This window comes from Thunnus thynnus, chromosome 7 (genome assembly GCF_963924715.1).
Source record: "Thunnus thynnus chromosome 7, fThuThy2.1, whole genome shotgun sequence".
Classification (NCBI taxonomy): domain Eukaryota; kingdom Metazoa; phylum Chordata; class Actinopteri; order Scombriformes; family Scombridae; genus Thunnus; species Thunnus thynnus.
The window spans coordinates 21562958-21587518 of NC_089523.1; the positions used below are offsets into that span (position 1 = coordinate 21562958).

The 24561-nt window shown below is 39.9% G+C and overlaps 1 protein-coding gene across 8 annotated transcripts in view; it reads left to right on the top strand.

The window, feature by feature from the left end:
• Positions 1 to 24561, top strand: part of LOC137186198 (muscleblind-like protein 1) — a 74201-nt gene that overhangs the window by 26573 nt on the left and 23067 nt on the right. The gene's annotated exons all lie outside the window — the stretch shown is intronic.

Consider the following 24561-nt stretch of genomic DNA (forward strand, 5'->3'; position numbering starts at 1 on the left):
ATATGAAGGGTTTCATCACAGAATGCTGAATGTCCATTGTGACAAAAAATGTTTGCCTGATGCTTGAAAGCACAGCTGATTAAAATGTCTATATTGTCAGTAGACTGTGACCAAAGTACTTGAGTTTAAAAGCTTCTTAGTGAGTCTGATTTTTATGTCATTATGTCATTTTTGTCACAGTATGTCAACCAACCCTGTCTCCCCAAAAATTAAGTTCATATATTCTCTTAATTTTATTTTTGCAGGTATTTGGTCATAAACCTAACCCTAAACATATTGAGCAAATCAAAATTTTGTTGTTAATTTTTTGTTGTTAAGCGTTGTCAGTTTCAAGGCAATCAATTCAATAGTTGCTGAGACATTTCACTTAAAACCATAAATGTCAACTTCATGGTGGCACTAGATGAAGGGGATCACCAAGTCAGTAGGATTCATTCTCTGGGGACCATGAATGTCTTCACAAAATTTCACATCAATTCAACCAATAGTTGTTGAGATATTTCAATCACTAAGTGGCTAAACAGTAAACACAGCCCGCCTCCTGCTTCAAGTCAGCATTGATTTTTTCAGTATATAACAAAGTACAACCAACCTTGACCAGTTAAGTTGAGTTGCCTAAACTTAACCTTAAAACCATTAATCATGCTATTGTTGGTAAAAGAAGTTAAAACCTGTTGTTTGTTGTTTTGTCTAATGTATTTTTTAGCTTCAACTAAAACTAAGCTATCAAGAAAAGAGAAGTTTTGACAATAATGAAAATAGATTTAAATAAGATACAACACATTATCTCATCAGTTATAAATATATGGTACTCAGCTGACAGTTGTGAACAGTCATTAACTGCGGGTATGCATCTGGTCACACACAAAGGGTCAGCTGTGGCAGCATGGCTGAGAGCCAAGCACAAACACTGGGCTTCTGTAACAAAGTATATGACACATAAATATGTACATATTAAATGTACATATGCAGGATATGAGTTCACGTACCTCAACACATGCCTGCGTGTGTCACACAAACCTCACAATGTGAAATGTGTTGGATACAGAGATATCAGTTTAGTCAATCTGGGCATTTTGGCTCAAGTGGGCACAATGATTCTGGATCCCAGAGTTCTGTCTACCGTGTTGTGCACATGTCCTGTAATTTGTCTCCTATCTGATTGGCAAGCAGGGTGTTACTCAGTGTAACTGGAGACCAGAGCTGGAAGTCAGTCAAGCCAGGCCAGGCTGTAGCTTACCCCGGTTTATAACTGGGGGGATTTCTTGTTAAGCCAGGCACTGTGTTATTACAACTCTGGGCTGCTTGGTTGGAGTTGGGGTGTCTTGGGTGGGTTGAGTAGGTACAGGTAAGGCAGGAATGGATAAGGGGGACTGCTGGGGCATCGTATGGATCATGAAAACAGTCATGCAGACTGAGCCGGAGAGTGCGAGAGCAGGCGCAGCAGGGAATGTGCGAGGAAGCGTAACTCTGTACTCAGAGCCCTTCCCTGCTCTCAGTGCCAGGACATTCCACAGTCTACCTCCCTTCCCTGCCTCCATGACAGTATGATAGATCTGCTTTATCTGCAGATGAATTCATAAAACATAGCTAGGCATGGAGAGAGGGGCAAGGGGATAGGGAAGGACAGACAGGAGGATGTGGAGAGAAAAAAAAAGGGAGTAAAGGAATGGATGGTGGTACACGTGGCTTCACACTCCTGGACAATTTGTCATACCACCTGCCCTTCAATTCTTTTGAAACGCAGTCCGGCTAAAGAATTGAGGGCCTGTAGCAGGAAGAATAAAAAGGCATAAGGATAGCTCTCTCTTGCTTTTTTCACTTTTGCATTCTCTCTCAGATTTCATACATTTAATCTTTAACTACAGGTTCTTGTAGGCTTAACAGTTGGTCTGTATGAATAGATGTCTTTATTTTTCCCTCTCTGTTCATGGTCTTCATTCAGCCATTCTGTGTTATCTCAAAAAAAGGTGTTTGTCAGCGGTGAATGTAGTGGAAAGTTCCATTTGATGGGTGACATAACAGAAGATGAAGTGATAGAAGCCAACAGGAAATCAGTCAGAGGCAGAGACTCTGTGGGATTGGCTGATATTAGTGAGAGATTGACCCTCTCATCCTGGAATCACTGAAGATGAGCAACCTTACAAAGAAGGGAGGGAATACACAGTACAAATTTGAAATAATTTCATTTATTCATTCATGGTTGTCAGGAGTACAGCTAAAAACTGTTGACAAATGCTTTAAACAACCTGTTCATGTTTTCGTGATCAGTGATTTTTCAGCAGTCTAGATGTGCAGATTTTTTGCTCAAGTTGAAATATGATAACATTTAATGCACACTCATGCACTCAAGCATCCCATTGACTTTATACACAATCATGCTGAGTCAAAAATTTGCTTTACATCATGTCTGACTACACCGTGGGAGTAATGACTGTCCATTCTCAGTAGCAATGGCAGACCTAGCATAATGTTGAACCTGCGCAAAATGTTTTGGTTGTGTATATAAAGACCAGGACATTCACACTGGAGATCATCAATTTGCATCCTGTCTACTTTGAACAGTCAAAGTTGATTTCTTTTAGCTTTGATGGTTGTCTTTCTCTAACCTTAAGCAAGTAGTGTTAGTTGCCTAAACTTAACCAAATTTAAGCAATAGACGTGGCAGATCAGAAAACTCTCATGAGTCATTCTTGGAACAGCCATTTTGGAAGACACTGACAAACAACCGGTCATGTCATTAGGTATGAGGACTTGTTGGATAACTGTCATCTTTTTATGAGAGAAAAAAATCATAGGAAATTTGTTTATCCTCTTGGCTTCTGTTACAGGAATTCAGCAGTGTGATGCTATTAGCAGCTGGAAAAAAAAATAAAAAAGGAAATCTGGGGGTATTTAGGCTAACTTAAGACAATAAACTCACACTGGGCTATGATGGGAAACAGGTGAGAGTGAGCCAAAGAGCCACAGGGGCTCCACTACAGTATGCTGGACTGGCTACTGATGCACATGCTGCAATTGTCTGACAATGGAATGAATGAAGTCATTTCTTGTGATTTTTAAGATTTTCATCTTTTATACCCTGGCTACTCAGTGCGTGGCCCCTGGACCATGGGCCCGCAGAGCCTCAGTTTTACATGTAGACCTACAGTATGTAACACAATTAACTTGATTAGCAGAAACCACTTCCACACCCATCTTGGGGCAGTACATAGTTGGTATACACCTCAATTGTGGCAAGAGGTGAGCAGGTTAAACCCCCATCTGATGAGAAGGCCATGTCGAATTATGGATTGTTTTATGATAAAACAAAATCGGCCTGAGAAAGAAACCACAACACAGGTGTAATTTTGTGAAACGAGGATGAATTTTGACGATGGAGAGGAAGAGAATGGACTGACAAATGAGTGCGAGGGAGAACAGGTTAGCAAAAAGATGAGCACAGAAAGTTCTATGAAAAATATACAGATGAGTCGCCTTAAACCCACTGTGCTTACTATGCCAGAAGACACGCTCTGTTTTAAAACCATGCAAGCCAGTATCAACAACAAATTTCACCTGGCAGCAACCTGAAACCTGAACCTGAGTTATAAAATGAGCAACTACTGCTCTGATTAAATGGCAGCAAAAACTTGATTGGTGTCAACTGCTAAAAGACTAACAGAGGCGACATATGAAATGGATGCATCGATCCTGGCAAAGCATAAGAAAGCATTTACAGATGTAGGTATAGTGAATGACTGTTTTTTGCCATCTGGAGAAACTGTGTATGCTGAAGAGGCCATTCTAAAACACATAAACAACCATAATTTGAGGGGTTGAAGAAATTGGCAAAGACTTCTACCAGCAGATGAACCAAGATCTGGCAGCCAGCCTGTGTTACAGCTTGGCACTGGATGAGAGCACTGACATTAGTGATGTTACTCAACTATGCACCTGGGTCCGGTTCCTCAAAAACGTCTCTTTTCATGAAGAACTTTTGTGCATACTGCTAATACAAGGCCAGAAGAGGGGAGCGTACATGTCAATTGCATGTTTTTTTGACGAGAACAATCTCAGCTGATCAAAACATGCATCTGTATGCACCCTAATGCATGGGAAAGTAAAGGAAGTTATAGGGCTGTTGAGGCTGAGGGAGGATATCCCCAATTTTGCCACGTTCCACTGCATTATTCACCAAGAGGCGCTCCTTGCAAACCTCAGCTTCATCCTCTCCAGAGTCCTGAATCATCGCCAATTCTGCTGTTGCAAGAATGCGAGACAGAATACAGAGACTTTGTCATGCACAATGAGGTACGCTGGTTATCTCGTGGCAGGGTGCTGGAGAGGTTTTAGAGTCTTCTGCCTCAAATCCACAAATTCCTTTCGAGCAAAGGGGAGAGAAGAGCTGGACTTGGTGAATCCAGTGGGTACTGAAGCTGGCCTTATTGATAGAGAATGCCAAAACAATGATACCAGCAGAAATAGTGATTTAATTTCTCTTAGTCTATCCTTGCAGGCAATATGCTTTGTGTGGTCGTAGCTTTCCACAACAAAATTTGTTGTTAAGCAGTGTTGTTCACGTTTCTCAACAAGACCCAGACTTCTGCAAAATTTCAACAACACTTCTGTGGAAGTCTCTGAGGAAAGACTTTGAATCAAGATTCAAAGGACTGCAAGGAGTTTTTTGACTTCACTGAGAACCCATATAAGGTTTGAGTATCATCTCTGACCCCAGTCATCACAAGCTGGTCTCCTGACCGTGCTGCAGTGAATGTCAAATTATTGAGCTGCAGTCAAATGAGATCCTCAAAACTAAAATTGGAGCAGGTGTACACCACTTTTGGAACATGGTGTCTGTCAGTGAGTGCCCAGCTGTGAAGAAGTTTGTGCAGAAGGGAATGTCCTGTTTTGTAAGTACGTACACGTGTGGATCCACATTTTCCACCATGAACATTGTGAGAAGAAAACACGGGAACAGACAAACCAATTCTGACATGGACTGACATGACTAAAGACAAGTACAACGCAACAAGATTCAAGCAACAGCAGAGATATGTTTGCAAGTTCAAATATAACATAATAGCAATTTACCCCAAATTTTATAAATAAAGTGTTTTTTAGTTATTATTGCGTTATTAGGCATTTTATCTTACTAAAATTTTACACAAGCCTGATCACTGAGATCTGTCACTGTGGCCCAGTGTAAAAAATAGTGAGTACCACTACTTCAAATAGACATTTTACTACTTTTTTCCATCCATAAAATGTCACTATTTAAAACCCATTGTAACAGCTAAAAGCCACTGTTCTCAATATAATTTATTGAAAACTGGCATCTTTAATAGGCCATCTTTTAAGCTTATAGGGCTGAGTATTTGATCCTCAAAATATTTGGGGTGGTTCATTAGGTGGATGAAAATCTTTAGACACAATCTCAAAATGGTTCAGTGTTAAAATTTAGAAGATGCTAATATTGGTAATGTGTATATTAGGAATAGATATGAATGATTTTAGTTTCAGGGAGTAGTTGTTGTAATTGTAGTTTTCCCATCTACAAAGATCTTTCTTCATCTGTTGATTATATTTTTCCCAAAACAGAGATTGTGTTTACATGCAGTCTAACAAGCCAATGTACTTATTGTTAATCTTACTAGTGTTCAACATCCATGTCCTCCAGCCCATAATCAATAGCATTTTCTGCCAAGAACTTGATTAAAATAGCACAATGTTTTGAAATGCAAATACAAAGTGAGGAAGGTTCCCACGACAAATGCTATGAGGAAACACTGGCATAAAAGCAGAACAGTGGCATGGAAAATGTTGAAATAACCTAACTTTGAGTTTAGTATGTTGTAATTTAGCTTGTGTTGTCTTTACATTGTCAGTAATATTAAATTCACAGTGGAAGAAGGTAGTTTTCACATGGATTCAGTCCCAGAGTTTCATCTGTGCTTTAGAGTTCATGTGTTAATTATTAAAATGTTATAAGAGTTTGTTGGAGCCTTGGCTCTACCTGATCATGTGTATGATGCATGATAACGCAAAATCTCCTGAGAACTGTTATGTTGCAATTCAAAGTTACATAAGACATATGTCTTACTGAATTCAATGGAAAGCGGGATGATGTAAAAAGCTTAACATTTATATTACATAAAATTACCACAACTTATCTTTTCCCTGAATTAACTAAAAGGAGCATTTGGTACAAAAAGTGAGTTCTAATCATATGACGTCAAATAAAGAAGTTCACCATACAAATCTCACCTTTCTTGTACAATGGAAGTCTGTGACAGCCAATTCTTATGAAAGTGGCACACTGATAGAGGAAATTTGGGTTTGTACTGTAATACAAGTATTTTGCTATTTTGGACTGTTGTATTCGGTTTAGTGTTTAAGTTAGGAAGTGACCAGTATAAATATGTCACTCTCTATTTAACAATCTCTCAGTAATTACATGTTACACAATGTTTTTGAAAATAATACATATCTGGTTAAATGTCATACAACTAGACAACTCAAATTTAGATGCCTTAGATGGCTCTTTGTCAGAGAAAGTGTTTGGCAAAGACAAAACACTCTTTATAGTTGAAGTATAGTAATGTTTTATTTCTACCGTTTTCCGGCCAGTGTTACATCTGACTGTTATCAACTAGAGACAAACTTACCTTATATTTGGCACTCTGGGGGTGTTACTTTCACACCCTGTCCACCTGCAGTGGTGTAAAGGTGTCTTATGAAGACTGAATTGGTGAATTGGACAGAGCATAGCTGACCAGACAAATGCTGTTTCAGGCCTCTGGGCCATTTAGGAAAGAAAAAAGCATAGAAACCAATTTTAATTTTTTAAAAGACAGTATGGCTGGATTGTGACTTTGGTCTGCTCCAAGGTCTGGTCTACACTTAGTCCCGACTGAGTAGTGACTCATAAAAAAAGGAGTTTGACACACCTACCAGCTGAGACATAATTAGAGATAAACAATATAATTAAAAAAAGATAATGTCTTTTAATATTTATCCAAAATTCCAAAAAGCACTTAAATAAAAAGCATAGAATTCAAATTATTAAATTCCAAATTGAAAATCATTAAAAGCACCTCCACAGCTTTTGTAAACCCAATAATGTGCCATCTGAAGCAACAATGTACAAGTACTTTAATGTACAATATGTGCATGCCTACCAGCTGGGACAATCAATGCAGCATGTTTAGAAATATGTTTCTGATACATGTTCATATGACTAGCAGTCCCTCATGTTGTGGTGATTGTAGGCTGTATTATAAAGAGTACAACTCACACAACACGGACATTCATATTGCGCAGACACAGCTACTCAAACATGAGCTAGGCAACACTGGGAATGTATGGTGACCTAAGTCCTCAAAAAGACGTACAAAAATGTACTTGTGTATGAGAGGGAGAGTGCGAGAGAGAGGAAAGCAGAGAGAACAGATAACAAGAAAATAGGTAAGGCAATATGTATTGAGATGAGAGCCCTGTGGAAAACAGGTATAGGTGTGTGTGAGTGTGTGTGTAAGTGCACAGAGGGATGCAGTATATTGGATAAGAACCCTTTGAAAGGGAAACGTACTCCAACAGTGTTAATCTGGTCTGTATCTGTATTCTACTGTCATGCTCTTCGCTCTCATCCTCTCCTCTCATTACCTCTGTTAATCTGTCTCTACTCAACCCACCCCAAACCCTCCCTCCTTCTCCCTGTTCTTCTTTTTTCTCCCCTAGCATCCCAGACACTTTCATTTCCATTTCACACACTGTGATTTTTATCGTTTTTTTAATCGATTTTCATCATATTTTGGGGAGACATTTGTTTTTTTTTCTGACTATTGTTACTGTGGCCAACCATCAGGAGGAGATGATTCATACCTGATAGATGCCGCTTACCTGTCTTCTGTGTGCGTCATTGGCCTTTGGTCTGCAGGGGTCGCTAAGGGTGGTTGTGTTTAGACTACACATGAAAACAACGTGTGTCCACAGTAGGGGTTTAGGTTGTTGTGTCTGAGCAGTCTTAACTTCATTGTTATCCAAAACCTCAGTTTTTTCTTTCCAAACAACAATTTGAGGCTAGTGTTTTAGAAATCATCCACTTTGGGGACCGTTTACACAAAGCTTGATATAGGCTTGTGTATTAGATCTTACATCTCCAGTCAGTAATTTTAACAAATAAACCACAATGTTTCTTTCTCTACATACTTTTTATGTACTGTTGATCTACATATTTAAAGTTGAAGTATAATTTGAATTCTTCTTGCTTTTTGTGCTAAAAATCATATAAGCGATGATGATATTGCAGCTTTTGTGTCTATTTTTCCAGTTTGGAAAAGACTGTCCTCCCAAGACAAATGTCACAATAGTTTGTAATGTCAGTTGCCCAAAAGCGACATATAGTCATGTTTGAGTAACAGATGCCATCTAGCAGCTCAGATGATGTTTATAAATCAATGACAGTTTTCCTCATTCGAAGGAGGAGGGGTGGATGGAGGATATAACCCAGCAGTGGACAGGAGACCGCTGTTCATTTCCTGTTTCCAACCACAAGTTGGGACATTTAAAAGAAAACAAAAAACGTAACTACGATCACCCCCTAACCTTATCCCCGTGGTTGTTATTGTAGCCATGACAACGAAGATCACTTTATTTGAGGAAGTAATAACTTTAACCCACACCACATGTTTCTCTAAACTTATCAAAGTGATCATTTTAACCCAAACCATGATCTTTCCCTAAACAAGACTTAAGAATAGCATTGTCACATCTTAAAACATAATTATTTTTTATGGTTAAGGTTAAAGTTTATGATTTTGGAAAACACAGACAAATATAGCGGCACCAGATTAGAAAATGCTCCTATGTGTTGTTGTTGAGTGCATAGTCAAACAACCTGTTTGGTTGTTTAATTTGGAAGACTTTTGCTGTGGAAACAGCGTCTAAAGTTCTGTCTTGTTTTCAAACTTTCGTGGTACACTTGTGACTGCATATTGTATGACCTACGAAGGTTCATACAAGACATTTTCCCCCAGTTTTCAAAAAGCTCTCACACCATAGCATTGGCTGTAAACTGTTTAAGACATCTGTCTTTTTACAACATTCAACATTTGGGAGGACCCATCGTGCTGTTAAGTTTCAATTCCAATCGGAAAGTGGAAGCTAGTTAGCCTAGCTTGCTAACATTAGAACTAATTCCCACCAGACCTCACGCTCCCTGGAGAACTCTAATGTATGTGACTCTGTCACTGCGAAAAAATAAATTTAAGTTTGACCAAATAAGCTTCTAGCCCATATCTCTAGGATATCTCTAGATTTCTGAGCAAAAATACTTGTACCACTTGTTAGCAGATTCCATAACTGTGGTTATTTTGGGGCAAAACGTTTGTTTTCTTTAGATGATGATATTAGATTATGATAGAATGTGCCTTTAAATTAGTGCATGTTTGTACATAAGTAGTGAGCTGTTTTTGTAAAGTGGTGTTACTGCATGAGAGATGCTCAAAACATTAGTGTTAGTAAGTGGGCATACTTATCCTGTTATCATCTAGTCCTGTGCAGATCCATTTATAGAATATATTTTTGGGCCTAACTAAACAGGATATACCATATCTGATTTCTTGCATAGCTCGGCCTACACGGGACATTATGAAAGGAGGCTTTTATTAGCACATAGCCATGAAGTAAACAGTGAACACACAGCCAGCAGATATCAACTTTGTCTGGCTCTATTCATGAGCGAGTCCTCCCTTGAAGCGTCTCCTCTAAATGTCTCTCTGTCCTCAGAGAGGCCACCATTTCTACATCCATCTGTGGATACGCTGCCTCAGCATAGACACACACGCGCACACACACACACACACACACACACACACACACACACACACACACACAAACACACACACACACATCCATCTTTAAACATGCTGCATCAGCATGGAGACATGACACAACAACATCAGAGCCAAAATACATACAAGGGCATTCAGGAATAGCCTACCACCACATGAAATGGTCTCTCTTTCACCTTTTGGGACCCTTTCATTCTTTCACTTTCCTTCCTCTTTTCAACAGATTTATGTGACTCACATAAAATCCTGATAACTACAACTCTGCATACAAATTTCTCTCCCAATACGACAATTTCTAGTGTTGCGTATGTGTGCATCTGCATGTGTTTTTTGCATGGGGCTGGAGGGCCCTGGATGTTTAGGCAGTCTGGAGGTAATATCAGCATCTCTGCGTGCTGAGTCGAGATGTCCCATTGCTATTGCTGCTCCTGCTGCTACTGCTGTTGTGAACAGAATATCTAATCAGTTATGGCCTAATCCATTCCTGTTAGTCTGTCTCACCCCCTTCCCCCCTCTCCAAAGTAACTTGACTTCTTTCTCCAAGTACACTGACCACCTCCCCTCCTCCTCATTCTCTTCCTCCTCCCTGCTTCTTTTACCTCACCGTCCTCCGACTATACTTTCAAAGTACCCCATTTGTAATTCTTCAAGAGGGATGCGGTAAAACAAACATTTAAATTAAACTGCAGACAAGTAAGGTGTATGGGGATGGAGGAAGAGGCAGATGGAGAGTGGGAGCAACAGAACATTAATTCACTCCAGGACAGCAAGTCGTCTGCCAATTTGTTCTCCCGCTTTTGTCGTTTGGCAGCGCCGTAAGTCTGTCTACCCCTGTCTTGCCTTTCCTCCATCTCCTCTTCCCTCTATCTGTCACTGACCCTCCGCTCTTCATCTGATCTCAGGAGTTTGGGCACTGTGCAGCCGAACTTCTGAAGTGTAATCCTTCACTTTCAACCCTGAACACATAAACACACACATTGGCACTCAGGCAAACAGCAAACAAACACTTTCTCTCTTCTGCAGTCGCCCACATACAGTGACACACAGATGGATCTCAGTAAAACAGCAGAGTCCTGTAGAATCATGAGCATTCACCTCAGGTAGGTAATCACGTTAAAGTGGCTTTGGTGCCTGGTTAATGGTATTGCAGGCTGCAACAGGCAGGAAGTTGGAGACAGGGTTAGTCTCTCACTGCTGTGTTACTGGACATTTTGAATTGATTATGCATATGTGTTCCACTTTGGAAAGCATTGCACGATAGCACTTAAATTATGACATAATTGAAGAGAGAAATTAAAATGGGACAAGAGAGAGTTTGAAAGATCCAAATGGAAACAAAGAACAGATGTGTTATTATTTTGGTAAAAACATATTATATGTCGGGCCGGCATGTTGGGAGGGTTTAGGGGTTTTTACAGTGTGAACTTTACATATTCTCCCCATACCTTCATGGGTTTCCTCCCATAGTCCAAAGTCATGCAGGTTAGGTGAATTAATGATTCTAAATTGCCAATAGGTGTGATTGTGAGTGTGAATGGTTGTCTTTCTATGTTTGTTAAGCCTGTGAGAGTGACCAGGGCGTAACTGCCTCTCACCCAATGAATGCTGGGATAGGCTCCAGCTATTCCTGCAAAGGATAAACATATGTATATAATCAGATAAGATGGATGGATGCTGTATGAATAAAATTATTATTCAAAGCATCTCCTCCATCTGGAGGGGAACTTGAAATATTGAAAAAGTCAAAAGTGACTTGAATCACGAGACAGCACATGTTTACATTAGTAACATGTGACAGAAAACTACGGTCTTTCCCTAATCAAACCTTAAATAGTAAATGCCTTTTCTGGTTGAACATTTCAGCCCTGTGTCACCTTTTCGATACTCCCAGCATCACTGATTGGGTTGTGGAGTACACCTGTACATCACTGCAGCAAATAAAACCACTGGAGGCCAAGTGCTTTAATTGAGCTTTTGTTGCCTTAACTTGCCTAAACACTCATGGAACTCTTGCAATAATTTAAGAGACAAATTAGTAGTATACAAACAAAACTTCTAGGAGACGGGGGTGGAGTGGTATGTAAACTTTGGTAGAATTTCTGAATCCTACTGCTCTACCAAGGTATCATAATAAAAAAATATGCTTGCAGATGTACAATTTGTTAGCAGTCAGCTAAAGCTTGATTAATGCATCTAAAACATTGTAATATTACCTGATCCACACTTACATGAGTAACCAAATTTGATTTTCAGATTTGTAATTTGTTTGTGTCCCAAACATTTCTTTCTGCCAAATGACCTCCGCTCCCAGGGGAGTGCAGGGAACAAGGCTCGACTGAGTATGATTTCTGTCTCTGCATCTGTCATGAGCGTGTTTGTTGTTTTATCCCCTCCCCCCGCAGTTATAAACATGCATTCATGAATTTACTCATTGCCCCCATCACTCACTCCTTTAATTAGAAAATAATCAGAGTTGGATGAGAGGTTCATTAAATCTCATCCTTGAGAGCCATCAGCCACAAACACAGGAGTGGGATATTTATCACTCTTATGAAAAGAACTCGGATACCCCCTCTCGCTTTGTTTTCACTGCTGAGAGACAGAACATTGGCTGGGAGGACAGAATCAACAGACTTACACAGACTTACACAGAGGAATGAGCAAGCAACAAGGGTGAGTCTAGGATCGGACCTGTAGGGGGACCTTTAATGAGAATGCGCAATGCATACAGTGCCTTGTAAAAGTGTTCAACGCCCCTGCTACATAACATAGCATTTCACTGGGTAACAATTAATACATTCATATTTTTCTATATATGATATTTTAATTTACAACAATAATAATTTTAATACATTACTGGTAAGTAGCATGTGTTTTACACCACAATTTTTTTTCAAGAAAATGAATAATGGAATATGCTGTTTGCAAAAGTATTCATCATCTTTCACTTTGGCAAACCTCAATTCAATTAGATACACAATGTTATCTTTAGAAGCAACCTAATTAGTTGGGTGGTATATTATAGTAGTATAACAATAATGGTTCAGAAGGAACAATGTCAGATTTCAATATAATACACCTGTTCACCCTTAGTTAGTTAATGAAACCAGAGGCAAAGACTCAATCATAATGACCAGAACTTTCCAAAGTCAGTACAAGATTAAGTTATAGCAAAGTAGATATGTGGAGAAATGTACAAAACATTGTTTCAGTCTCTGAACCCAAATGGAGACAGTCCACCATATCATCAAGCAATGAAAGAAGCATCATACAATACAGATACTGTCAAGTCAGACCATCCCACCCATCTGTGCACCTGGGCAAGAAGCAAACTGGTAAGAGATAACAACCTGAGACCAAAAACAGCTTTGAAAAAGTTCAGTGGCTGCAGTAAGAGAAAGAGTGCATGAGTCACATTTTCTGTTCCAATGCTTCAATTCATTCTCCATAAATGTACTGGCCCAATTCTATCACAATAAAAAACATTGTGACTACTTTAACTAAAATAATAAAGTGCATCAGTTAGCTCATTAGCTGGCAAGTGTGCAAGCAGACTAGCTCAGAGAGCCAATATTAGCCAATAATCTCTGAGCTAGAACAATGTCAGCTAACGTTCTTTGACACTATTCACACCATGGAATTATAACCAGAAACTTTCTAAGTCTTAAATCAACTTTGTTATGACTCCATAACCCACACAAACAACATTAACTAACTTTAACAGTGCCCACACAAATGACATTCATGCACTGCCATGTTTAAAATCAGAAATTAGCAAATTTACAATCGGGCTAGCTCAGAGATGATCTAACCGTTAGCTAGCTAGCTAGCTTGTGAGCTCACTAATAAAGTTACAACCTGAAAATTCCGGCAGTTAACACTATGGCTCATTCTGAAACAATATCAGTCTCTGATAACTTCTTAAGCCTCTAAGCCTAATGTTAAAATTATGTTGATACAACCAAATACCCTACATCAAATCAACGTTCAGTAATAACAACCAATTTGACCCAACTTTCTCTGTAAGCACATTCAACAATTTTATTTGCTGATGTTTCAACTTACTTGTGTTTTTCTGCACCATGAAATCCTAAATTCACTACCTAGCTACTTCTTGCACGCTCAATTTGACACTAGGGGTGAGTAGGAAGTGTAGAATGGTGCTGATTTTCCATTTACAGGCATTTAAGTTCACACACTCTAAAATTAGAGGGCTAGAAATGATTTCAAAGAATAATAATTAATAATAATAATCATTATTGTCAGTTTAGGAGTGCTGAGATGAAATTTAGGTGTGCTTAAGCACCTCTAAAAAGAGTCGCTAGCTAGCAAGCTAAAGAAAGAAAGGGTTTTAATGGAAGGGAGTAATACAGTGTGAGAGTGGGAGGGAAGTACAGAAAGTGAGGGAGTGAGGAAAGGAGGAGGAGAAAAAAGAGAAGATCATTAGAGAAGTGCTAATTAACAGAAACCACACTGTTTAGCAGCACTTTGTCTCCATGCAATATTGATCCTTCATGACCATTATGGAGCGGATGTTTTTTGCTGCTTTCAGCTTGGGTTTCCTCCTTCCCCTTTCTTTTTCTCTTTCTTTCTACAAAAGTTAATACATCAGCTCTGAATCACTGTCTTGCAGCAACCTGTGAAAATCCATGTGTTTTTTTCCACCATGAAACATGTAGCAAAAATAGCTGCGAAATGACCCAAGAAGCCAATTTTGTTGCGGAAATGCCTTCCTCCTCTAATTGCATCATCATGACATTAAATATGAGGCAAAGAATGTGATCCCTGCAGAGAAAGGCAGATAGACAGACAGACAGGAGGGTGGTGTCAACAAGCAGATTATAGCCAGTGAGGAAAAGAGACCATGCAGCAATGAAATAGAGTGAAAGAGAGAGGGAAAGAGTGATGGATGGGTGCGTAGACATTTAATGGTGTAACATGGACAGTGATGGACAGATGGAGAGGAAAGGACAGCAGATAGATGGTGTAGCCTATGGATGGTGAGAAAGCTGTGACAGAGGAGAGCATAGAAGTGAGCGGCAGTCGTGTGAGTCGTCTGTTCGGCGCGTGCAAGATTGAAGAATGTCTGTAATATCCCTTTATTGTTATAGTGCATGTTGCAGGGCTTGCTGTTGGACATTGTGATTCTTCAAAAGGCTTTAACTGGATTACAGTAGTATCAGGCTCAGCCATCAGAGAGAGATACAGCAGCTGTGTTGTGTTGGGTCTGCCGACAGTACACTGTCTGTCACCATGCTGTCTCCAACAGCAACTTCCGCTACTGATATCTGAAGTCTAGACTTGATCACATATCACAAAATATGTGATCAAAATGACATGGAGATTACAGTGGGATCCTTAATGTCAAAACAAAGCAAGATAATATTTTTGGCATCAGTATTGATTTATATTCTAATCTGATAGCTGCTCTGATATGGAACACTACTTTTTTAACCACTAATACAGCACATGGCAAGGTCTCTCACAACGGATGATTCCATTGCGAGAGTGGCTTAGTGAAGGTGATCACCCTGCCGTCTTTACCCCCACTCTTTGCTGAAGTGGTACGAGCCGACTTTGATCAATGTGGATCGATGTGGATGAGTGTGCAGCCGGAAGGCGCTACGTGGAAAGGGAGGGGGTGATGGCCCTCTGCTCTGTCGCTCAGTGCGTGTGTGGGAGGGAATTAAGACACACTGTGTCATGCTTTTCTCCGTGATGTATCACACTAACAAAATATATCCTTAACCTACAAATGACTCTGTCTCGGTCTCTTGTCTCTTTTCTCACTGTCTGTCCCTTTGTCTCTCACTTTCGCTCTCTTGTGTGTCTTCATGGGCACAGTGCCTGCTGAATTTGCAATGGCAAAATTAAGGTCCTGAGGGGTGGAAATGGTTATTTCACTGTTTTTAACAAATCTTGCTTTTGTGCTGACTATTATTGGATAAGAAATTTGTAACTTCAGCATGAAAAAATCAAATTCTTAAATCTAAATGTTCTTCATCTGCTTCTTTTCTATTCCACATTTGGGCCTTGTTTTCTTTTTTCCTGAAATTGTCAGAACTCATAAAGAACACCCAAAGCTTCAGTTTGAGGATTTTCCAGCTCTGTGGTTGTTGATGCTACAAAGGATTACATGCTGTAGCTCTGTATTACTGGTATTTCCCTTTGTATTAAGCTTTGATGGTTAGTCTTCAAAAAAGGAAGCACTGGCTACAAAAAAAATAAAAAAATTCTGGCCATTCTCTTCGTGTGTGTGCACTGAGCATGTCTGTGCATTGTAGTGTGTGTGGGTGTGCTTGCGGTGGGTATCATCACTTTATAGAGTAATGAATGCTAATCCTCTCTTATCTGCTTTAACCTCGAGGAAATGACACTAGCTGCTGATGCCAGTACAGTGACACACTGCGTTGGAGGAGAATGGTTATTGTGTGTGTGTGTATGTGCACGTGTGGGGCTGTGTGTGTAGACATGTACCACATGCGCACGTTAGAAGAGACGTCTCTACTCGTTGTTGACAACTTTCTCCTCAGTTTTTCTCGCTCTGAGCTTCAGGGCGTGGTCTTGTGATTATCTGCCACGTCCCCCATGACTCATCAGGAGTAGAATAGAATAGAACATTCCAGCCCTCTGACTCCACTGCATCTGATCCCGGCTCATCTCAACAGGAGTGCAGAAAAAAGTAATATCGACATTTGATACTAAATCCCTCCTCAGGTCATATGAAATTTCTGTGCACTCATGCCTCTGTGTCTGTGTTTGCTGTTTGCATCCACTCGTGCAGTTTCCACGAGCCTGTTGCCAGCAATGTCTTTTGTTTTCACTTTGGAGCCACTTTTGTGTAGCTGCTAAAGATCACAGCATAAAGCAAAGGCAGCTGCCAGTCTTTGTCGGTGAGCATCTTTTGTTCATTCACAAGGACAACTCCATTTTCTCTTTTCCCTTTTTTTCACACTCTCTGACTTTTTCATGTTTCTCTCTTCAAATAGTAATAATATAGGCAAACAACATTTTAAGGTTGTTTAGATGTAAAAAAAAACAAACAAAAAAACGACAACAACAAAGAGGTCTGTTCCCAGCAGCCATTGAAGCTCATATGTCAGCAGAATGAGCGTTACAAAGATGGGCAGAAAATAATTAGGCCTAAAAGCTGTTGAATCCTGTGTGCCTGTTCACCAGTCTTCCATTAAGGCTGTTTTAATGGGTCTGCTCTCTGCCTGCCTCCTTGGCACATTGAATGGGAGATAAAAACTGAATTAGGCTAAACTTTAGAGATTGTGAATCGAGAACGCTTAGGCTGAGAGTGAAGGAGAGATGAGGGCAGAAAGAAAAAGACGAACAGATAGAGGATGAAGGAAGAGGGTTAATTGAAAGAGAAATAGAGAAGAAGGGCCAGATCTCAGGGGCTGTGGGGTGGCCTCTCTCTACATCACTATCTGTGTATGTGTGTGTGTGTGTGCTGGTGAATGTGTGTGTGTGTTTGTCTGTCTGGGGGGAGACAATGTTGTGGACCTAATGAGAACAAAGCTAATTAGAGACTTTGCCGTGCACAATTCTACAATGATGTTCCCACAGGACCCAGGACAGCACTTGCCACCTATACCGCACCCTCCAGAGAGAAAAAGAGAGCGTAGAGACTTTTTCATTTTAACTTTTTTCATCCTCTATGTCAAGCAGATTTTACAAGCAAGCGGCTATATGAGCGCAGCCAGGTCAATTGAAGGAGCACAGTGAGCAAAGATGAAAAGGAGGCTCTGCTGCTGACTTTGGGACTTTGACATTAGGCTTACATAATAGTTTTACACACACCCCAACATTTCTGTAGCTTTTTCTCGAATGCTACAGAAATTGTGACATTTCGGACTATGGGGATGTTAAATTGCTCATTCTCAAAGCAGGCAGCAGCAGATATGTATTTATTTGTCCAACCCCAAGAGGGTCTAACAATCACATGATATATAGTACAGGCCCACTGTGTGGCTCATCTCCAGTGTCCACCCTTATGTCCACAAGGACCTAGGGCTGTCCCACTGTAATCAGCAACTGCTTGAGGGCTCTTTAGTTGACTTCTGAGCCCTTTACACGCTCATTTTCTGTTAGACTTTGCTCAAGGGAATAACCCAAGGTGCACAGTGTTGTGACATTAAAACCACTATGATAATGTAAAAAGGAGAAACATAAAAAACATAGGAGGTAATGGAAATGTTTCTGTAAGTAAAAACACATGTCACCATGTGTATTTGTGTGCTTCATGCTGGTATAATTTTAGAATATGTTGATTTTGTCCAGCAGCATTATTTTAGGAACAGGAAGCACTCCAGGTCATTTGAATATGTATGAGATATGAGCCTCACTTAATTGTCCACACAAATTTCTCTGTCAACCGTGGGTTACGTCATTTCACAAATTGCTGCTCCATTTCTTACACAGGGTTTGAAGCCCTACACCCTCCTGCACTCAGGCACTTAACACTGATCACACAGGTGATGTCAACTAAAGTCTCAGTGCTTATGGCTTAGGTGGACATTCGAACTGCATCTGTACCTCTGTATCCATCTATAACATTATCTCTTGCCACTCATCCTGCAGGGTCAAGGGGGTCTGGATCCTATCCTAGCTAACATTGTGTGAGAAGGACACTGGACAGGTTGCTAGTCTCTGAACATCAAACATATAGACAGACGGTATAGACAGTTCACCTAATGTGTCTTTTGACTGTGGGTTTTTGTCTGACCACGTTTTCAAATGAGAAATTTGAAAATGTCATCTTGGGCTGTGCGAAACTGTGTTGAAAATTTTGTCACTTTCATCTGACATCAAGTAGACTAAACAATTAATCAGTTAATGTAAAATGAATCGATAGATTAACTGACAATGAAAATGAGTTACTTAGTTACAGCCCTAGTTGGGAGGCAGCCATTCTAACCAATGAGCAACAGTGTCAGCCGCATGCCGCATATTATTATCAAATTAGCAATGATATCATTGGGCAAGCTTGGATTTGGAAAGGGATTTCACTGTGAAGCGTACAACATTATGCCTGCAACTAAAGATCATTTTGATTATTGTTTAATCTGATGATTATTTTCTTAATGAATCAATTAATAGTTTTGTCTATAATATAGAAAATAGTGAAAAATGCCTGTTATAACTTCTTAGAGCCTAAGGTGACATCCTCAAATATCTTGTTTTGTCTGATCCACAAAAAAGCTTCAAATGCTCACATTTGAGAAGCTGCAACCAGCACGTGTTTGACATTTTTCCTTAAAATAGGGACTAAAACATTTATTTGATTATAAAAATGATTACTGATTAATTTTCTGTCGATTGGCTAATCAATGAATCAACTAAGCATGCAGCTCTATACAACATCTTATAATGAATTCACCCTGATTATTTAAATAACATATGTTAAGTATATAGCTTAAAATTAATTAAAATAGAGAACATGGTATAACAGAAAAGTATTTGCTCTTGTCTGTTTTTGCTAAAAGCAATACATATGTATTTTATTTACAGGGCAATACTGAAATGCATTATGTTAAACTTATGATAATTATGATCAGGTTATAAATAACCAGCATTTTTCTCCCCCCTACATCACTGAACATGAGAAAAACATGAATGAATCAGTTAAATGTCAGTTTAACATGGACCACTTGAGCCATGAGACATTTCAGCCATGTCTAATAGTGGATGACAAACAGGGAACAGCTCATCTCGACAGTGGCAGAGTGCCGTCATTAGCCATGACAGCTAATGATTTTGCCCCATCATTAGCTTCCTGTGCTAACGATTCTGTACCCACACCCACCCAAAACATGCTAAGACACTGCCATACTAAGTAGTGCTTTTGGGGGCTGTAATTGGTGTTTTGGCTAATTGAGCACTACGGCTAAAAGCTTTGAGCGGACTCTGCGTCATTTGTGACGTGCAGGAGCTTCGCTGTCTGAGGCAGCGTTTTTTCTGTGAACTCATCAGCTGTTTTATTCCGGTTATAGTTTCTACTAGCTGTGTTGTATCACCTCTATCTATCATTGTCTGTGATTCTTCTGTCCACACATCTATCTGTTCTATGTCTCAACGGCTTATCCCTCTGCCCAGTTAAATGAGATTTTAAAGCCATTAACTGATCCAGGCTATTATACTAATGCACCAGAGGTGTTCCAGATTTGATAGATGATTGGAAAGAGATAATGAGACTTATATAGACATCTAGTATGAGCAGTGGCACACGGAAAGACGGAGAGAGAGAGAAGACGAAGGAAACAGGATGTTTTTTCTCTGTTGACTGCGGAGAAAAAAAACATGTTTGTCATCAGGTTTCCTTTCTACCATGCGGCATGATAGGCCGGTGGTTTGCAGCTGGAGTGTGTTGTGTAACACATTAATATGCTGTATTAATGTGTGAGTGTGTGTTAGTGTGTGTTGTGGGCAGTCTGGCAGCACTCTCAGTCCTCAGACAGGCCGTTCTTTGTGCTGTGTCTGATGTCATAATTTGTCTGACGTATCCTTGCCAAAAGAAACCTGTGGTCAAGAAAGCACATGCCGGTGTGTTTGTGTGTGTGTGTGTTTGTGTGTGTGTGTGTGTGTGTGTGTGTGTGTGGTCTGTCATGGGCTACTTTTTGTGGACAAATTTCAGGCTTATGAACAGTTCATTGGGGATGGCTTGTCCAACTGGGGACAAAAGCTGTGTCCCCCAACTGGGGAAAAGCTGATTTTTGGGTCAGTGTAGTTTTAGGCAAGTAGTGGTGATGGTTAGGGTTAGGTAAGTCTGTGTAATGTCCCCAAAAGTGACCATGGTCTGATATGTGTGTGTGTGTGCATGCACTTGTATGCTTGTGTATTCTCATCACGTCCCTCATCCAGACGCCGTTTTCTTGATTGATGGTTGTCTTTTGGAGCAGGAGGGAGAGATGGTGCCATTGGGAGAGAATTAATAATGCACAGGGGTTTGGGACGGTGGCTCGGTCCAGACTTGAGCTCTACAGTTGTCACACTGGTCACGGTGTTCACTGTGCAGCAGCCGCGGTCTGAGGGGAGCTCAGACACAGCGAGAGCAGAGAGAGAATGCGGAAAAGATCAGAGGCTGTTGGATTATGTGTGGTTAAATTGGAATGAGTCATTCTGGATGAGTAGATTAAAAGATCATTTAGAATCAATGGGTGATTACGGGAGTGAACATGCAGAAGGGCCTGGTGGAAAGCAATGCGCCATTCAACCCTTGGAGGATGTGGATATCTGCCAGCAAAGACACTGCTCAAATCACTCGCACAGACTGCTTTGATTAATATTAATAGGAAAAGCATACTCCGCATTCGGTTTTCGTACCTCTCTCTGACTGTCTACCTTCCACTTCTTCTGTTCTTGTTTTTGTCTCTGTTGCTAGTCCGTGAGTGGAATTCTGCCATGGGTTTTATTCTCTGGGATTCCACAGACACATCCTTCAGAGAGCTGCCAAAGTACCACAGGCAACAAATAAGACTGACAGTATGAGGTTTTGATCATATAGTCCCACAGCGTGTACTCACACACACACACACACACACACAAAATAGTAAGACAGTTACTTCACAAACACGTGACCCAAAAGTCCTGACCATCAGCTTTGCAAATGTGGGTATAAGCGACTTTTATCTGCAATTATAATTAGCAAAGCATCCTTAACATTTAACTCATTGTAATTTAAAAATACCTCTTTATTTCATTGAATTCAGTGAGAATAATTCTAGGGAGAAAAAAGGGCAAAGAACATAAAAGGAGGGACAATGAAAATAACTGGGTTTACGGAGAAAATGATAGAGCAAAAGCAACAGAAGGAAGTAATGCTGCTGGATCATGTGCAATAACAGCAATAAAAACTGAAATGATACAGTTTCAAACATCTTTTATTCTTTCTTATGAAGTTGGTATTAATCGTTTGCAAGAAAGAAAGAAAATAGAAGAATAGATGAGAAGATTTGTGTACTTCAGTTAGAATTGCGTTTTAGCATCTTAGCAAGGGGCAGCCTGAGATTTCCCTTAACATATTTTCAGAAAACAGCTAGAATCTCTCTTTGTTTATGGTGTCTGCTTATCTGTATATCTGTATGAACCGTATGATGATACAAGGGAATATAATAATCTCTCTGCCAAAACAGTGGTCTGTGTCCTTTAAAGCATTATTTATAGTACAATTACAGATTCCCTCTTAACCTTTTCACCAACAGACTTTTCCATCCACTGGACCATAGCAACATGTTGAATTTTCACAGACTGCATGTAAACAATTTTCATGAAAGTTACGTGAATGGGAGCATGCAATACATATTAATACATTAGACTTGTGTTTTTTCTATCATTATGGTAATTTTCAGTTCCTTGTCGTGAAACTACTGTACATTGCATGGCAGAGTATACAAATGGAACTTTATTTATTAGATTAATAGTTTAATTATTAATTAAAGGGCATTGCAACAAGATTCAAATCATTCAAACCACTCTGACAGCACCTTAGAGTCATATGGTGAACTTGTCACCAAACAGTTTTCTATTTATACATCCAGCAGACACTGGGCAACATTAGCACTTATTTGGAGACGTGATTCTCGTCACCTGGTGGATGTAAGTCCAATATTCACTCTTCTTTTAGCTCTGTTTTCACATAGGTGCTAAGTGCTCCACTATGTTCACCAGCTAATCGCTAACTTTGTCTGTCTGCCATTTGGTGTTGGGCAGGACAGGTGGTGTACAGTGGGGTTTTAGAGCATTTTCACAGAAAAGAGATTGATGAGAACAGTGAGAGCAAACCAAAATAGTAAAGTGTGGGCTGTAAAAAGAAGAAAAACAACAACAACAATGAGCTGAAAGATGTTAAAATGCTCTGCAGAATTGAGGGGGACTGCAAACTTTGGGTGGGGCTGTGGCTTTTTCACTATGTGTGACCCCTTTCATATCACACATTTGATCCATTGTTGATATAAAAATATTGACTAGAGCAGCTTTAAAAATATGGTGTATCCAGGGGGGTGGGTATTAAAAGGTTTAAAAAAAAGTCTAGTGCCCATTGACTTACTTTTGTTTTTCTGGATGGTCTTGTTGACTTTACAGTCGTAGTCATAGAGGATTATGGGATTGTGATTAAAACCATGTTGTTGCTGAGGTCACAACCAGCCACATGTGTGATACCTGAAACTGCAGAGAAAATACCACAGTGGTAATTAAAATTAACTCAAGGTTAGGACATGTATACAGCATGTATGCTTGTGTGTGTTCTTCTATACTTTGTCACTGTAATCCACCTAAATATGATTATAAGCATCAATAACATTCTGCCACCCCAAACTTTTTCTTACATTATCCTAAAAACAAATAATGGTGTGTTTGTGTGTGCGTGCACGTGTCTAGACACACGTGTGCATGTGAGTGTGTGTCCAGGAGCTGAAATATGGCTGAAAGATATCTGGTGTAATGAGGCCAAGGTGATTTATACTCGCAGAATGCTCCATTCCCCAGCACGGACTCGTACATGCACACACATACACTTCAAGTGTGCGAGACTGTGACAGCTGGTTCACTTGCTTTTAATTGCTTGCCAATTAAAAGCAAGTGAAACTGTGTTTGCCACACGCAACTAAAACCTGGCAAAAGCAAATTGGTTCAACTTTCAAAATCTATATTTGGTGAGACTACTGGGGGGGGGGGGGGGCTGTTTATCAAACCCTTACCCTGATATGTTAAAAGATGTTTTGTAGCTTTGAAGGGAGAAAGAGTGTAATTTGTTTGGTGCAACAGATAGTCCAGCCAATCACTCAACATCTGAAATTATGGATGGAAGGGTGAGAAGGAGACAGAGCAATCGGGAGAGTGTGTGAGAGACAGATACAGGTTGTCTGTTAGCATATTAGCATCTCAGAGGGGGGACAGGTGAAGGCAGAACAGAGTCAACTTGAGTGGAGTCTGGTAGTCACACACTCTTGCCATAGGGAGCACTGCTTTGGATCAGACTGGCTCGCCATTAACCTATGCTGACACTGTTTAGACAACGGGGAAAATGGCAGAGAAAAGAGTCACAGGGAGTGATTGGTGGGGACTCCGGGCTCACACAGAATTGAACTGTTCAGACAACAACAAAACAGCAACAGATAATGGGGCTTTTGGTGAAAACAGAGGGGAAAAGAAACATGTCCAAGTGCTGACCTTTGTGAATGTAGCTGATAAAATGCACAGAGGTAAATTCTCATTACTACAAGCATGATAATTCTGATTTCACCTTTATCCTAATGATAATACTTAATCCAGATAATGCCTTAACAGCAGCATCTATGTCAAAAGGAATTAAATAATCTACAGTACTTCTTTCAGAAACATAATAAAGATGAAAAAGATAAAGTTTGCGTTGTATTATAAGTGACTCTGGAACAACAACTGACACTGTGTTTTTCTACATTTAAAACTGATAGAGCAGCCACAGACATTGCCCTTTAGGAAATGAGAGGACAAAACCATCAAAAGAAAAACACTCCCTAACAAAGCTTTTTTTGAGCCATCATAATGTTATGTTTTCTTCCATCCAGACCGCTTTAATATCCCGCCAGCTTTGCTGAGTGTACATTTCCAGTATTCTGACCGCAATTTCAACTGATAAACATTCTGCACTGATCCATTCATCCATCATGTTTAGAAGGTGTTAAGTTTCCTACATGTCAGTTCAGGTACTGTAGTACTGGAAAAAAAAAAAAGTTACATC